General features: G+C 46.8%; 4 non-coding genes across 4 annotated transcripts; all 4 read left to right on the top strand.

Annotated features, from left to right (window-relative positions):
* Positions 1 to 7869: 7869 nt before the first annotated feature.
* On the top strand, positions 7870 to 8059 carry LOC140397898 (U2 spliceosomal RNA). The gene has a single exon (XR_011937320.1). It is a non-coding gene; the product is annotated as a U2 spliceosomal RNA (small nuclear RNA).
* A 785-nt stretch (positions 8060 to 8844) lies between these two features.
* On the top strand, positions 8845 to 9035 carry LOC140397526 (U2 spliceosomal RNA). The gene has a single exon (XR_011936961.1). It is a non-coding gene; the product is annotated as a U2 spliceosomal RNA (small nuclear RNA).
* A 6144-nt stretch (positions 9036 to 15179) lies between these two features.
* On the top strand, positions 15180 to 15366 carry LOC140397354 (U2 spliceosomal RNA). The gene has a single exon (XR_011936827.1). It is a non-coding gene; the product is annotated as a U2 spliceosomal RNA (small nuclear RNA).
* Positions 15367 to 16151: 785 nt separating this feature from the next.
* On the top strand, positions 16152 to 16342 carry LOC140397597 (U2 spliceosomal RNA). The gene has a single exon (XR_011937030.1). It is a non-coding gene; the product is annotated as a U2 spliceosomal RNA (small nuclear RNA).
* Positions 16343 to 17394: the final 1052 nt, after the last annotated feature.

Raw genomic sequence — 17394 nt, 5'->3', positions numbered from 1 at the left:
TAAACTTGCCCATGTGATAACTTTCAGGTCAGTCCGTTTTTCTCTGGAAGGTAACTCTACAATTTATCCCAATTTTTAAGAACATCCCCGTTTCCAATTTAATTTGAGGTGTGTCAAATTCACAGTCATCTGGATTTGGTTGGTCATTTTGAGTTAGAATCATTAAAACCTTTTTCTCTCCTTCCCTTTCCAAGCACCTTTTAAGCATATTCACATGACACACTCGGTGAGTCTTCCTTTTATCTGGTGTTGTTACCACGTAATTCATTTCACTTAATTTCCTTTCAATCTGATATGGTCCACAAAACCTAGCTTTTAAAAGTTCACCTCCCACTTGGAACAATACTAAAGCTTGATCTCCACAGGCGAAACCACGAACTTTGGATTTCTTGTCTGCTACCCGTTTCATCGCATTTTGTGCAACTTTTAAATGTTGTCTAGCCAATTGACCTGCTCTATTTAATAGTTCCCTAAAATTTGACACGTAATCCAATAATGTAATTTCTGATTTCTCACTCCCCAATTTTTCCTTACTCGATTTAAGTGGCCCTCGTACCTCATGACGAAAAGTTAGTTCAAAAGACTAACTTTGGTTGACTCAGTAGGTGCATCCATAATTGCAAACAGTACGAATGGAATTTCTTTATCACAATCCTCTCAATAATCGTGACACTAAGCCCTCAACAGTGTATTTAATTTCTGACATCACCTTTCTAATACTCCCTGCGATTCTGGGTGGTACGCAGTTGATTTAAATTGTTTTATTCCTAAACGATCCATAACTTCTTTGAATAATCAGGAGGTAAAATTTGACCCTTGATCCGGTTGTATTTGTGTGGGTCGTCTATTGCTAGTAAATAATTTAAGTAATTCCTCCAGAATCTTTTTAGCTGTAATGTTACTGGAATGGCCTCCGGAATCCTAGTAGACACCTCCATTATCGCCAAAAGATATTGATTCCAACATTTTGTTTTAGGAAGTTGTCCTACGCAATGAATTAGGACCCTTGGAAAAGGTTCCTCAAATGCTGCAACGGGTATTAAGGGCGCTGCTTTTATCACTGCTTGAGGTTTCCCTATCATTTGACATGTGTAACATGACTGACAACATTTAATTACATCTTTCTGGCGTACAGGCCAATAAAATTGTTTTTGTATGTTAGCTTAAGTTTTCCTTATTCCCAAATGACCTCCCACTGGTACCTCATGTGAAACTCGCAACACCTCCTTTCCATACCCAACGGCAATACTACTTGATGAACTTCTGCCCACTTTTCATCCGCCTGCATATGTAAAGGTCTCCATTTTCTCATCAAGCCATTACTTTTACGGTAATAACACTCTGTTATACACTCTTCCGTGTATGTTTCTGATACATCCGTTTTATTTCTACACCTTTCTGTTGTAACTCTGCCAATTTTCCTGAACAAAAAATATCCGCCTCATCCTCCACCTTTGTCAACCATCTGATCAAAAATCCTTTCTGATAATTGCACTTCAACTTCATCTTCACTCTCTGAATTCCCCTCCTGTCTTAACCTGTGACTTTGCGACCTTGTAACTACAGAATCCGGAAAAATACTTCAATACTTCAGTTGTCTGATTTTCCACTGGATTATCAACCACCGTGGGCATCACTCCCACCTGCGATTCAGCTATATCATTACCCAAGATAAACTGTATTCCTGGACAAGATAGTTTCTCTATTACTCCTACTACCACCTCACGCCTCTTCACTGGACCTTCCAACCTTACCTTATATAATTGAACACTACTCCTCTCACCCTGGATTCCACATATTACCACCTTTTCTGGCAGCATTCTTCCCAAACTACATAACTCCTCATCTCCTACCATTAAAGATTGATTAGCTCCCGTATCTCTTAAAATTGTGACTTCTTGACCTACTCCTCATGATACACATGAGTAACCTTTACCAACACAAGTAAATTCTTTAAAGAGCTCTGGCACCATTTGATCAATTACCTCTTGATCAGGTGTACAATCTTTTGCACCTCCTTCGCTTCATTTGGGCTTTCCTTTACCACTTTAACTACCCCCACTGTCTTATCCTGTTTTACCACATCAGCCTTCCCAGCACTTTTCTTCAAGCACCAACACTGTGACTTTACATGGCCTAGTTTATTACAGTGAAAACATTTGAACCTTTTCATGTCTCTTCCACCCTCCTGGATTTTTACTCTGAGGTACACTCTCCTTATTATATCCCATCACATCACCTTTACTTTTACCACTTGAGTATTTCTCATGTCCCCAGTTTCTATCCCTCACAGGCTGAAACTGATTTCGGAAACCAAGCTTTGATTTATGAACTAATTCATAATCATCTGCCATTTTGCTGCTAATCTCGCAATTTTAACCCTCTGTTCATGCACATGAGTGCATACTGCATCAGGAATTCAATGTTAAACTCCTCCAAAAGTATAATTTCTCTGAGAGCTTTGTACGTTTGGTCTATTTTCAAATCCCTTATCCACCGATCAAAATTAATTTGTTTGAGCCTTTCAAACTCCATGTATGTATGGCCAAATTCTTTCTTTAATTTTCTAAACCTTTGTCAGTGAGCTTCGTGCCCGAGTTCATATGCACCTAAGATGGATTTTGTCACCTCCTCATACGTCCCAGATACCTCCTGCGGTAGTGATGCAAACACTTCACTGACTCTACCTTCCAGCTTTGTTTGAATCAGTAATAACCACATGTCCTGTGGCCATTTTATTTGTTTAGCCACATTCTCAAATTAAATGAAAAAGGCTTCTACCTCCTTGTCGTCAAACCTTGGCAATGCTTGGACATATTTAAAATCAATTCCACCAAGCCTTCAACTTTGACGCTCTTTCTCACTATCCTCATCACTCTCATCCAACTGTACGTTTCCCTTTGCGTCTACCAATTTTAACTGGCTGTCATGTTTCATGGCTATTTTCTGAAGTTCAAACTCTCTCTCTTTATTTTTTTCCCCTGATCTGTATCTCCCCTTCTCTTTCTCTTTGTTCTGCTGGGGCTATTCATCCTTTTCTACTTTCTTCTCTCACCTTTTCTATTTCTTCTCTCTCTCTCATTCATTTCCGTCTCTCTCCCTTTCTTATTCCTCTCTATCTCTTTCTTTCTCCCTTTCTTTTTCCTACAGCAAACTAAAGGCATTTAATCAGTGCCCTACAGTAAATCAAATGTACAGAAACAGTGCCCAAGAATAAACCCAAAGTATTTAAACAGTGCACTGCAGTAAATCAAATATAATTAAATAGCGCACAACAGTCCATCATTGTATTTAAACAGTGCCCTCGAGTCAATTAAATGCATTTCAACAGTTCCCGACTGTAAATCAAATGCATTTAAACAGTGCCCTAAGTTAAATCAAATGCATTTAAACAATGCCCTACAGGAAACCAAACGTTATTGAACAGTGCTTTATAGTAAATCAAATGCATTTAAATAGTGCCCTACAGTAAATGAAATGCATTTAAACAGTGACACAGTAAATCAAATGTATTTAAACAGGCGCTGCAATAAATCAAATGCGTTTAAACAGTGCCCTACAGGAAACTAAATGAATTTAAAACGTACCCTGAAGTAAATCAAATGCATTCAAACAGTGCCCTACAGTGAGCCAAATATATTTAAATCGTGATTTATAGTAAATTAATTGCATTCAAACATTGCCTGACAGTAAATCAAAAGTATTTAAATTTGCGCCCTAGAATAAATTAAATGCGTTCACACAGTGTCCGACACGAAATCAAACGCTTTGAAACAATGCCCTACAGTAAGTCAAGTGCGTTTAAACAGTGCCCGACAGCAAACTAAAGGCATTTAAACTGTGCCCTGCAGTAAATTAAATGCATTTAAACTGCCCGACAGTAAATCAAATGCATTTTGTTCCCTACAGTAAACTAATTGCATTTAAACAGTGCACGATACTCAAATGCATTTAAACATTGCCCTCCTGTAAATCAAAAGCATTTAAACAGTGTTCTACGTGAAATCAAATGCATTTAAAAAGTGCCCTACAGTAAATCAAATGTATTTAAACAGTGCCCTACAGTAAATCAAATGCATTTAAACAGTGCCCAACAGTAAATCGAATACATTTGAATAGTGGCCTAAAATAAATCACTTATATCTAAACGGTGCCAAATGTATTTAAACAGTACTTTATAGTAAATTAAATGCATTTAAACAGTGCCGACAATAAATCAAGTGTATTTAAACAGTGCCCCGACAGTCAATCAAATGCGTTTAAACACTGCGCTAGAGTCAAACAAATACTTTTAAACAGTGCACCACAGGAAATCAAAAGCATTTAAACAGTTTTCTACGTTAAATCAAAGGCATTTAAAAAGTGCCCTACAGTAAGTCAAATGCATTTAAACAGTGCCCTACAGTAAATCAAATGCATTGAAGCAGTGCCCAACAGTAAATCAAATGCATTTTGTTCCCTACAGTAAACTAATTGCATTTAAACAGTGCCCGATACTCAAATGCATTTAAACATTGCCCCCCTGTAAATCAAAAGCATTTAAACAGTGTTCTACGTTAAATCAAATGCATTTAAACAGTGCCCTACAGTAAATCAAATGTATTTAAACAGTGCCCTACAGTCAAACGGACCTTATTTAAACAGAGCCTTACAGTAACACACCAATTAAAAGTGCCCTACTGTAATCGGACTTAAAATGTACCCGATAATAAATCATGTTTTTAAACATTAAACATGTTTATGTAAAGCGAATTGCTTTGGAGACCTAAAACACACCTTTCCCGAGGCCAGTATATGCCCTTCCAGAAACTGAACGGGATCCAGCCAAAATAATATTGTTCCATATTTCTATCCAGCATATTAATTCTGCTCCATTTTAATATGCAGCCATATTAAAACGGCTCCATATTAATACTGTTCCATATTAATACTCTTCCACATTAATACTGTTCCATATTAATACTGTTCCATATTCGTGCTGCTTTATTTTAAGACCGTTACAAATGAGTACTGTTATATATTTATGTCCAGCATATAAACATTGTTCCATATTAATACTCGCTCAGATTATAACTTTTCAATATTAGTAGTGTTCCATATTAATACTGTTCTATATGATTACTGTTCCATATTAATATCCAGCCATGTTAACACTGTTCCATATTAGTACTGTTCCATATTAATATCTGGCCATTTTAATATCCGGCTATATTAACACTGTTCCATAGTAATACAGTTCCATATTAATATCCAGCCACATTCCATATTAATAATAATTATCTTTGTCACAAGTAGTCTTACATTAACACAACAACGAAGTTACTGTGAAAAGCCCTTCGTCGCCACATTCTGGCGCCTGTTCGGGTACACAGAGGGAGAATTCAGAATGTCCAATTCACCTAACAAGCACGTCTTTCGCGCCTTGTAGGAGGAAACCGGAGCACCCGCAGGAAATGCACGCAGACACCGGGAGAACATGCAGGCTCCGCAAAGAGAGTGACCCAAGCTCGGAATCAAATCTGGGACCCTGGAGCTGTGAAGATATGGTTCCATATTAATACTGTTCCATATTAGTACTGTTCCATATTAATATTCAGCCATATTAATACTATTCCATATTAATATGGTTCCAAGTTAATATGCAGCCATATTAATACTGCTCCATATGAATAATGTTCCATATTAATATCCAGCCACATTAATGCTCTTCCATATCAATATGGTTCCATATTAATATGCAGCCAGATTAATACGTTTTTGCTCAATGCCTGCTACCCCGCCCGCCACATGGAGGTTGGATATGGCCCGACTTGCCCATAAGGCTTTGTGCAAGAAAATATCACAGGCCACAGATGACTATATTATTAATAACTAGAATGGGGAAGTCCCGCCCTTCACGCTCTGGGAGGCCACGAAGGCTGTGATCAGGGGTGATATCATGGCCAAGAACGCACGTAGAGACAAGGTAGAGAGGGCGGCGAGGCAACAGTTGTGGACCCAATACTGGAGGTAGACAGGCGATACTCTGAGGGCCCGACCAAAGAACTCCTGGCGGAGAGGAAAATGCTACAAATGGACTTTGATCTGCTCTCCACGAGGGAAGCATTGCAGCAACTCCGCCAGGTACGGAAGACCCTTTACGAACACGGAGATAAAGCCAGCCACTGCTGGTTCGCCAGCTGAGAAAGTAGGCAGCCACGGAGGTAATAGGTCATATTAGGAGCAGCAGACCGAATCCAGTGGCAGAGCCAAAAAATGTCTACGAGGCATTTGAGACCTTCTACCGGGGGCTATTCACCTACAAGCCCTCAGCTTAGGGATGAAACAGTTCATCGATGGACGGGACACGCCAGTTGTGAGACAGGCTGAAAATGGGACTGGAAGCACCAGTAAAACTGGGAGAAGGATAGCGCAGTGGTGAGCCCTCGTTCCTCATGGTCCCGCCAGCCCCACACATCTCTGTGACGATGGATGTGGCTGTCCTGCAACCCAGTTGTGTGTAGAAGCTGGGATTCGTCTTTCTGGAGCGCAGGAGGTTAGGGGGAATTTAAACAAGTCTTCAACGTCATAAAGATTTTTTTTAAATGATAGAAATGGATAGATCCTCTGCCCCCAATTGCTCGACTGCATAAATCCCACCTTAGTTAGTGTCCCAATCCACCGGACTTTCCACAATACCATATCCAGCATTGCTCAGGAAGAATAATTGTTTTCCTATCCAGCCGACTGTTCTATATTGAAGAAGCTGGTGAACTTTAGAAGGACAATTCTGCCTTCCTATCCACACTGCTGTTCACACATCAGTGCACTACGTCGAGATATACTTTGGACTGACTTTTCTGTGTCATTTTTGCCTCTATTGTTCATAAAAACAGATCAAGCTGAGCTGTACGAGATCTGCGTGTCCCCAGTGCACTCTGCTGAACACATCCAGATATAGTCTGGAGTAATATTTCGCTCTTCCGTTCTAACCTGGTGCTCCAACGGACACATGCACCTGCCCTGCAGCCGAACATGTATGTGTTTCATTTCCCAACCTCTGTCCACACCCACTGACCCAAGCTGTACTTCAGAAGCCAATCTGCCTGTGCCATTCGCCTTGGATTGTTTCGAAATCCCACGTCAGGCTCGAATGCAGGTTACGATTCTTTATAGAATCATAGAATCCCGACAGAGCGGAAGGCGGGTCATTCGGCCCAACGAGTCTGCACCAGCCCTTAGAAAGAGCAACCTATTTAAGCCCACACCGCCACCCTATCCACATTCTCGCAACCCAAACTAACCTAAAGGGCAATTTAGCACGGCGAATCCACCTGACTTGCACATATTTGGACTGTAGGAGGAAAACAGAGAACCCAGAGGAAACCGTGTCAGAGAAAGTGCAAACTCCACATGGACAGACATCCTATGCTGGAATTGAACCTGGGTTGCTGGCGCGCTGAGGCAAGCGTGCAAACTACTTTGACACCGGATTGCAGCCTCCTGGACTCTGCACTGCACAGATTCACCGTGTAGGACAATCTCTGGGGTCTCTGACAGCCTCTTTTTTGTTTTACAATGAAATACACAGTTCTTAAAATTTAGAGTAGTCAATTATTTTTCCAATTTATGGTGGCTAATCCACCTACCTCTCACATCTTTGAGTTGTGGGGTGAGACTCACGCAGAACCGGGGAGAACGTGCAAACTCCACGCGGCCAGTGACCCGGGGCCGGGGTCGCAATGTGGACTGGGAACTTAAGGAAATTAGGAGAGCAAAAACGGTACAAGAAAGGATACAGGCAGGTAAAATGAACGAACGTCCTAAGTACTTTTACCAGCTCATTAAGGGTAAAAGGATAACTCGGGATATAGCCGGAAAACATGGGCTATCGCATCTCGGCCTTTTGGTTCAGATCAAGTGTAGTATCTGTTCTTATCAGTTTAATATCTGGAATGTCCCCTTCGGGGGACCGAATATTAAATTGATTTTTGGGACACGGAGATGGTTCAGGGGCTTTCTTGCTCCGCTCCAGGCATCAACCTGGTCTTGCAATGTTTCCAGGAATGGTGCCTTCATCCTGCTTTGGGGGGAAAATGTATAAAAGCAGAAAATGCCGCAAGACCTGCCTACCCCTTTTCTCTGTTGACCAGTTGCCTCATCCTGACCAATTTAAAGCATTTCAAGTTCCAAAGCATTGCTAGCTTTTCTGCTGGCGGGAGCTTCGTGCACGAATGTTGCGAGCCGATGGACTCGAGGACTTTCGGCAGCCAGGCTCAGTTTTCAGCTGATATGCCACACAGATTTTCTGCTGCTTTTTACAGGCCACTCACCTTCACCCTCGGATGCCGACTTGCCTTCTCCTCACTTCAGTTACCACATCCCTTCATCCTGCACAACGGGATAGTGTGGCGACAGACTGAACGGCATCCTGTTTGGATGTAGGTATACCTTCACGGCGTCTCTTTTAGTTCTCCTGACTCCACGACCAACACGCCAGGGTGGAGCTCAGGGAGACTAGACATTGCCCTCTGTTGGATTCCGCCAGTACTTGCTGTTTGCACGGATTGCCCTTTGTTCGGCAAAGGTGGAGATTACTTCGACTCCCTCTGTTGGGTGTCACTGGGCCTTCACAGCGTCTCCATTTCACCTGGTGACGACAGGGGACGGCTTGCCAGACGATGTCTTCGTGTTGTGTTTTACTGGTTCTGCATGCACAGACTCCACCGTGCTCGGCCAAGCTGGAGGTTTCTTGACCAACAGTGAGCGTAGACTAAAAGTTCCAAAGCACAGTCGAGCGCAGCAAGGTGCACCTGAATGTCGGTGGACGAGGAGGACAAGAGCCATTGCCGGAAAATATGGGCTATCGGTTCTCGGCCTTTTGGCTCAGATCAAGTGTAGTATCTGTTCTTATCAGTTTAATATCTGATATGTCCTCAATCTGGGGACCGAATATTAAATTGATTTTTAGGACTCGGAGATGGTTCAGGGGCTAGCTCCTTCCGCTCCACGCATCAACCTGGTATTGCAGTGCTTCCAGGAATGGTGCCTTCACCCTGCTTTGGGGCGAAAATGTATAAAAGCAGAAAATGCCGCAAAACCTGGCTACCCCTTTTCTTTGTTATCCAGTTGTCTCATCCTGACCAATTTAAGGCATTTCAAGCTCCAAAGCATTGCTAGCTTTTCTGCTGGCGGGAGCTTCGTGCACGAATGTTGCGAGCCGATGGACTCGCGGACTTGCGGCAGCCAGGCTCCGTTTTCAGCTGATATGCCACACAGATTTCCTGCTGCTTTTTACAGGCCACTCACCTTCACCCTCGGATGCCGACTTGCCTTCTCCTCACTTCAGTTACCACATCCCTTCATCCTGCACAACGGGGAAGTGTGGCGACAGACTGAACGGCATCCTGTTTGGATGTAGGTACACCTTCACGGCGTCTCTTTTCGTTCTCCTGACACCACGACCAACACGCCAGGGTGGAGCTCAGGGAGATTAGAGATTGCCCTCTGTTGGATTCCGCCAGTACTTGCTGCTTGCACGGATTGCCCTTTGTTCGGCAAAGGTGGAGATTACTTCGACTCCCTCCGTTGGATGTCACTGGGCCTTCACAGCGTCTCCATTTCATCTGGTGACGACAGGGGACGGCTTGCCAGACGATGTCTTCGTGTTGTGTTTTACTGGTTCTGCATGCACAGACTCCACCGTGCTCGGCCAAGCTGGAGGTTTCTTGACCAACAGTGAGCGTAGACTAACAGTTCCAAAGCACAGTCGAGCGCAGCAAGGTGCACCTGAATGTCGGTGGACGAGGAGGACAAGAGCCATTGCCGGAAAATATGGGCTATCGCTTCTCGGCCTTTTGGCTAAGATCAAGTGTAGTCTCATTTGATCGAGGGAAGCTGAGGATTTTGATGACGATCGTGGATTGGAGAACTCGGAGGGATTGAAGTCGTCAAAGAAGAAACGTTTGGAGCTTGGCTGCTATTGGTGGATCTACATGCTGGCCTAAACCTCGGGTTTAGGCCTAACGCCGATACAGTTTCACACCCAACGTACGAGCTATGGATGCAGCTGCATCCCGACCACCAGGCTGGGGCGTGCGAAACACTGTCCGAGTCACAGTGAAGAAAACGGATGGAGAGTCACCTTTGGACCGGAAACACTTCGTGAAGAAGGTGCTGCTCGAGTGCTGTGGGTTTAAAGCAACAGAGATCTTCTGCTTGCAAAACTTCCCCAAGAATGGTTTCTTTGATGTCACCTTCAAGAGCGTCGCAGCGTGCATCAAATTCTTGAACGTCTTCAAGGAAAAAGGTAACCAGAGTCCCTTGTCGATCCTGACTGCGGAACCTCTGTTTACGCTACCGGCACAGCGAAATCGGGTTGTTACACTGCACACGTACAACCCCCACGTCCCTGTATCTGATGTGCTCACGTTCCTCGCCAGGTACGCTGAGCTGAAAAGTGACAGCGTGCAAGTGAAAGACACCTTCGGCATCTGGACAAGTGAGCACCAGGTCAAGGTGACCCTAAGAACGGACAGCAACGGAGCCATCCTGCATCCCCCCTCCAATTTCGCTATTGGAGTAAATCGTGGCTACCTCTACTACGTGGGACAGCCACGTGTATGCCACACCTGTGGCAAAACGGGGCATGTTGCCGCAAACTGCAGTGTGACCTTCTGCAAGAACTGCAGGCAGGAGGGACACATGACTAAGGACTGCAAAGAAGACAAGTGCTGCAACCTGTGTGGGGAGGCCGGCCATCTTTACAGGGCCTGCCCGAAACGCGGGGCGACATACGCTGAAATCATCAGCAGCGGAGTTAAAAAGGCGACCAGAGAGGAGGTGCATACACCCTCCACCGAAAAAGACACCACGGTTCAGAATGAGGAAAAGCAACAGAAGGGCCCCCAACAAAAAGAGGAGGCCCCAGCACCTCCTGACAACCCAACCCCAGCCCCATCTGATGAGGAACACTCAATGGAAGAGGAAGAGGATGGGACAAAGAATAAAGAGCCCTGGGAAACCGTGAACAGGGACAAACGTAAGAGGAAACAAAAAAACAAACTGAAGAACCCTCTGAGGGGTAGTGGCAAAAAGCGACACCTCTCAGCCGGCGCACTTAGTGCCGACACCTCATCCGATGAGGGAAAACAGGACAAGAATCGGCCTCAGATAAAGAGGCAAAGCACCAACGGGGAACGGAAGGCACAGACCCCCCAGACCACCGACCGGGAAGAAAACAAGGTCACAGACCAACCCCCGATAGCAACGAGCAGCAACAACCCAGGTGAAGACCGGCCTGCAACCCCAACACCTACTGACCACCACGACGAACCCCAGGGCTACACCACCCCCCCAATGCATCTGCATCCAAATCACGGGGCCAGTACGGACCAGAACAGTTTTCTCAGCCCTGCAACTGTGCTAAAGTTTGCGAGCACCACCGGCATGCTGGGGAACATCGAACAGCTGGAACAGCCAACTGTATAGACTCTGGACTCTTGAGACTGGTAAATCTATCTTTTTTAAAATGGGTTTAAAAATTGCATCCATAAATGTGCGAAGCATCAAAGATACTTCGCGGTGTGTAGCCACACTCAACTATTTGGCAAATGTAAAAGCTGACCTACTGTTCCTGCAGGAGTGCGGAATTCCGCACCTCAGCAACTACAGGCGCTGGTCGAGCTGGTGGTCCCACGGGCCATCCATCTGGTCAGGAGGAAACGACTGCCGCTCCTCCGGCCTGGGTATTCTGCTGCGGGGAGGCAACTTCACCATCTCCGACGTTAAGGAGGTGGTGGGCGGGCGCCTCCTCGTAGCAGACGTGAAATACAAGAACACCCCTCTCAGACTTATTAATGTGTACGCCCCGGCCGTAAAAAGTGAGCGGCTGGCAGTTCTTCAGCAACTCCCACTGCTGTTGGCCACCTCCAAGCCGGTCATCCTGGGTGGTGACTTCAACTGCATCATCGATGCGGCTGGACGATCCAGCAAAGCCGACAGCAAACTAGACGCTACGTCCAGACTCCTGATGGAAACGGTAAAAGACGCCAAGCTGCTCGACGTCTGCAGCAACCCTGCAGACGGCGCGCAGCGTAGATACACATGGTCACGGCCAGACGGGTCCGTCCGCTCCAGGATAGACTTCTTTTTTGTGTCCCGAGCTTTCACGGTCAGGTCCACCGACGTAACGCCGGTGTTCTTCTCTGACCACTGCCTCCTACTGGCCGACTGCCACCTGCAGGAAGACCAGGGGGTAGGCAGGGGGACGTGGAAGCTAAATGTAAAACTGCTGACCCCTGAGAACATCGAGGAACTCAGGAGGGATTACAAAGGTTGGAGAACCGTGAAACCCCTCTTTGAGGCCCCACATCTCTGGTGGGAAGCAATCAAGGGGAATATCAAGAGGTTTTTCATCCTCAAGGGCGTTCAAAAGGTGAGAGAGAGACGAGGGGTCATGTCCAGGCTCCAGAAAAGTATGCAAAATTTGCTCCAGCTGCAGTCGATGGGGGTGGATGTCAAGGAGGATCTCCAAGAGGTGAAGAGCCAGCAAGCCTCGCTCTACACCTCGGAGGCCTCCAAGGTTATCTTCCGTTCCAGAGTCCGCTCCGTGGAGCAGGACGAAAAGTGCTCACGCTTCTTCTTCCAAAAGGTGCACAGAGACACCTTTGTGATCAGCAGCCTGAAGGAAGAAGATGGCTCTGAAAAGTCATCGCAGTCTGACATCCTGAGGATCAGCCAATCCTTTTATGCCGGACTGTATGACCTGAAGCCAACAGATAGCACTGTTTCCCAGACTTTCCTGTCGACTATCACGGAGGTCATAGGCGACAGCGAGCTGGAAAACCTGGACAAACCACTAACTCTGGACGAGCTGACAAAGGCCGCCAAGTCCTTCGAGACGAGTAAAACTCCCGGAAGCGACGGCTTACCGGTTGAGTTGTATTCGGCTCTGTGGGACTGGATGGGCCCAGACCTGCTGGAAGTGTACGAGAGTATGCTTCTGGAAGGCAGCATGTCAGAGTCCATGAGGAAAGGCATCATCACCCTCATCTACAAACAGAAGGGGGAAAGGGAAGAAATTCGAAATTGGCGACCCATTTCACTGTTGAATGTGGACTACAAAATTCTAGCAAAGGTCATCGCCAATCGGGTCAGGTCTGCTCTGGAGTCGGTGATCCACCCTGACCAGACCTGTGCTGTACCCGGCAGGAAGATCTCTGATAGCCTCGCGCTACTCAGGGATACGATCGCCTACGTGCAGGACAGGGGGGTGGACACTTGCCTCATCAGCCTTGACCAGGAGAAGGCTTTTGACAGAATATCGCACACCTACATGATGGATGTGCTCTCCAAAATGGGGTTTGGGGAGGGAATTCGCAATTGGATCAAACTGCTCTACACAAACATCTATAGCGCAGTCTCAATCAATGGGTGGGAATCAGAAAAGTTCCAGATCAGATCTGGAGTCAGGCAGGGCTGCCCTCTCTCCTCTGCCCTTTTTGTGTGCTGCATAGAACCTTTTGCCGAGTCCATCAGGAGGGATCCGGGTATAAGAGGAGTGACGATCCCAGGCAGTGGAGGCATGCAAGTCAAGGCCTCCCTGTACATGGACGACGTTGCCGTCTTCTGCTCGGATCCTGCGTCTGTACGCAGGCTCTTAACCACCTGCGACCAGTTTGAACTGGCCTCTGGAGCCAAGGTAAACCGGGGCAAGAGCGAGGCCATGTTCTTTGGGAACTGGGCCGACCGGTCCTTTGTCCCCTTCACTGTCAGGTCCGATTACCTGAAGGTGCTGGGGATATGGTTCGGAGCTGCTGGGGCGTGCACCAAAAACTGGGAGGAGCGCATAGGAAAGGTAAGACAGAAACTGGGCTGGTGGGAGCAACGCTCCCTCTCCATTGCGGGCAAAACCCTGGTCATCAGGTGTGAGGTACTCTCGGTGCTACTGTACGTGGCGCAGGTCTGGCCCATAACCCGACCCTACGCCACAGCAGTCACCCGGGCCATCTTCAAATTTATCTGGCGATCCAAGATGGACCGTGTCCGAAGGGACACCATGTACAAACCTCTGGAGAAGGGAGGGCGGAACGTACCCAACGCCTCCCTCATCCTGCTGGCCACCTTTGTGTCCAGCTGCATCAAGCTGTGCGTGGACCCCCAGTATGCAAACACCAAGTGTCACTACATACTGAGGTTCTACCTGTCCCCGGTGTTGCGAAGGATGGGCCTGGCCTCATTGCCGCGGAACGCTCCAAGTAGTTGGACCGTACCGTACCACCTGTCCTTCGTGGAAAAGTTTTTGAAGAAAAACACCTTTGACCACAAGGCAATGAAGCAGTGGTCAGCACGTAATGTCCTCGAGGCCCTCAGGGAAAAGGAGACCGTGGAGGACGTTGGATGGTTCCCTGAGCAGACTGCCAGAGTCATCTGGCAGAACGCCTCATCACCAGAACTTTCAAACAAGCACCAAGACCTGGCTTGGCTGGTGGTGAGAAGGGCCCTCCCTGTCAGATTCTTCATGCACACCCGAAGGCTCTGCACCAATGCACGCTGCCCTCGGAGTGGCTGTGGGGGAAATGAGACGGTCACACACCTCCTTGTGGAATGTGCCTTTGCAAAGAAGGTCTGGAGAGAGATGCAGTGGTATTTGTCAAGGTTTATCCCAAACAGATCTGTGACACAGGACTCTGTGCTCTACGGACTGTTTCCAGGGACACACACCGAGACAAATATCAACTGCTGCTGGAAGGTCATCAACTCGGTAAAAGACGCTCTTTGGTCTGCCCGAAACTTGCTGATCTTCCAGTGCAAAGAATTGTCCTCGACCGAGTGTTGCAGACTGGCACATTCCAAGGTCCAGGACTACGTGCTGAGGGACGCACTCAAGCTTGGGGCAGCTGCCGCCAAGGCGCAATGGGGAAAGACCACAGTGTAAAGTCTTTCCAGCAAATGTACACCGAGGGGCGCGTAACAGTGTAAAGCCCCTCGGTCTGGGCAATCAACACTCCAATGTATAAAACAAACATGCCACTGTAAATATTTCAGAAGGAATTGTAATGTAAAGAGTGATATGTGTACGACAATATCAAAATTGAATGAAAGAAAGTCAAGGCAACATGTAACCCTGCCGAAAATGTACAGTCAAGACAATTTGAAATGTTTCTGTAATGCTCATGATAAATTTTTATGAATAAAGTATATTTTTTTGAGAAAAAAAAAAAAAAAAAAAAATCTGTTCTTATCAGTTTAATATCTGATATGTCCTCAATCTGGGGACCGAATATTAAATTGATTTTTAGGAGTCGGAGATGGTTCAGGGGTTTGCTACTTCCGCTCCACCCATCAACCTGGTCTTGCAGTGCTTCCAGGAATGGTGCCTTCACCCTGCTTTGGGGCGAAAATGTATAAAAGCAGAAAATGCCGCAAAACCTGCCTACCCCTTTTCTTTGTTGTCCAGTTGCCTCATCCTGACCAATTTAAAGCATTTCAAGTTCCAAAGCATTGCTAGCTTTTCTGCTGGCGGGAGCTTCGTGCACTTATGTTGCGAGCCGATGGACTCGAGGACTTTCGGCAGCCAGGCTCCGTTTTCAGCTGATATGCCGCACAGATTTCCTGCTGCTTTTTACAGGCCACTCACCCTCACCCTCGGATGCCGACTTGCCTTCTCCTCACTTCAGTTACCACATCCCTTCATCCTGCACAACGGGATAGTGTGGCGACAGACTGAACGGCATCCTGTTTGGATGTAGGTATACCTTCACGGCGTCTCTTTTAGTTCTCCTGACTCCACGACCAACACGCCAGGGTGGAGCTCAGGGAGACTAGACACTGCACTCTGTTGGATTCCGCCAGTACTTGCTGTTTGCACGGATTGCCCTTTGTTCGGCAAAGGTGGAGATTACTTCGACTCCCTCTGTTGGGTGTCACTGGGCCTTCACAGCGTCTCCATTTCACCTGGTGACGACAGGGGACGGCTTGCCAGACGATGTCTTCGTGTTGTGTTTTACTGGTTCTGCATGCACAGACTCCACCGTGCTCGGCCAAGCTGGAGGTTTCTTGACCAACAGTGAGCGTAGACTAAAAGTTCCAAAGCACAGTCGAGCGCAGCAAGGTGCACCTGAATGTCGGTGGACGAGGAGGACAAGAGCCATTGCAGGAAAATATGGGCTATCGCTTCTCGGCCTTTTGGCTAAGATCAAGTGTAGTATCTGTTCTTATCAGTTTAGTATCTGATATGTCCTCAATCTGGGGACCGAATATTAAATTGATTTTTAGGAGTCGGAGATGGTTCAGGGGCTTGTTCCTTCCGCTCCACGCATCAACCTGGTCTTGCAGTGCTTCCAGGAATGGTGCCTTCACCCTGCTTTGGGAAGAAAATGTATAAAAGCAGAAAATGCCGCAAGACCTGCCTACCCCTTTTCTTTGTTGTCCAGTTGCCTCATCCTGACCAATTTAAAGCATTTCAAGTTCCAAAGCATTGCTAGCTTTTCTGCTGGCGGGAGCTTCGTGCACTTATGTTGCGAGCCGATGGACTCGAGGACTTTCGGCAGCCAGTCTCCGTTTTCAGCTGATATGCCGCACAGATTTCCTGCTGCTTTTTACAGGCCACTCACCCTCACCCTCGGATGCCGACTTGCCTTCTCCTCACTTCAGTTACCACATCCTTTCATCCTGCACAACGGGATAGTGTGGCGACAGACTGAACGGCATCCTGTTTGGATGTAGGTATACCTTCACGGCGTCTCTTTTAGTTCTCCTGACTCCACGACCAACACGCCAGGGTGGAGCTCAGGGAGACTAGACATTGCCCTCTGTTGGATTCCGCCAGTACTTGCTGTTTGCACGGATTGCCCTTTGTTCGGCAAAGGTGGAGATTACTTCGACTCCCTCTGTTGGTTGTCACTGGGCCTTCACAGCGTCTCCATTTCATCTGGTGACGACAGGGGACGGCTTGCCAAACGATGTCTTCGTGTTGTGTTTTACTGGTTCTGCATGCACAGACTCCACCGTGCTCGGCCAAGCTGGAGGTTTCTTGACCAACAGTGAGCGTAGACTAAAAGTTCCAAAGCGCAGTCGAGCGCAGCAAGGTGCACCTGAATGTCGGTGGACGAGGAGGACAAGAGCCATTGCAGGAAAATATGGGCTATCGCTTTTCGGCCTTTTGGCTCAGATCAAGTGTAGTTGTGGAATGTGCCTTTGCAAAGAAGGTCTGGAGAGAGATGCAGTGGTATTTGTCAAGGTTTATCCCAAACAGATCTGTGACCCAGGACTCTGTGCTCTACGGACTGTTTCCAGGGACACACACCGAGACAAACATTAACTGCTGCTGGAAGGTCATCAACTCGGTAAAAGACGCTCTTTGGTCTGCCCGAAACTTGCTGATCTTCCAGTGCAAAGAATTGTCCTCGACCG

This window comes from Scyliorhinus torazame, chromosome 20, assembly GCF_047496885.1.
Source record: "Scyliorhinus torazame isolate Kashiwa2021f chromosome 20, sScyTor2.1, whole genome shotgun sequence".
Taxonomy (NCBI): Eukaryota; Metazoa; Chordata; class Chondrichthyes; order Carcharhiniformes; family Scyliorhinidae; genus Scyliorhinus; species Scyliorhinus torazame.
Note: the sequence above shows the minus strand (reverse complement) of the source record. Positions and strands in the feature narration are given on the sequence as shown.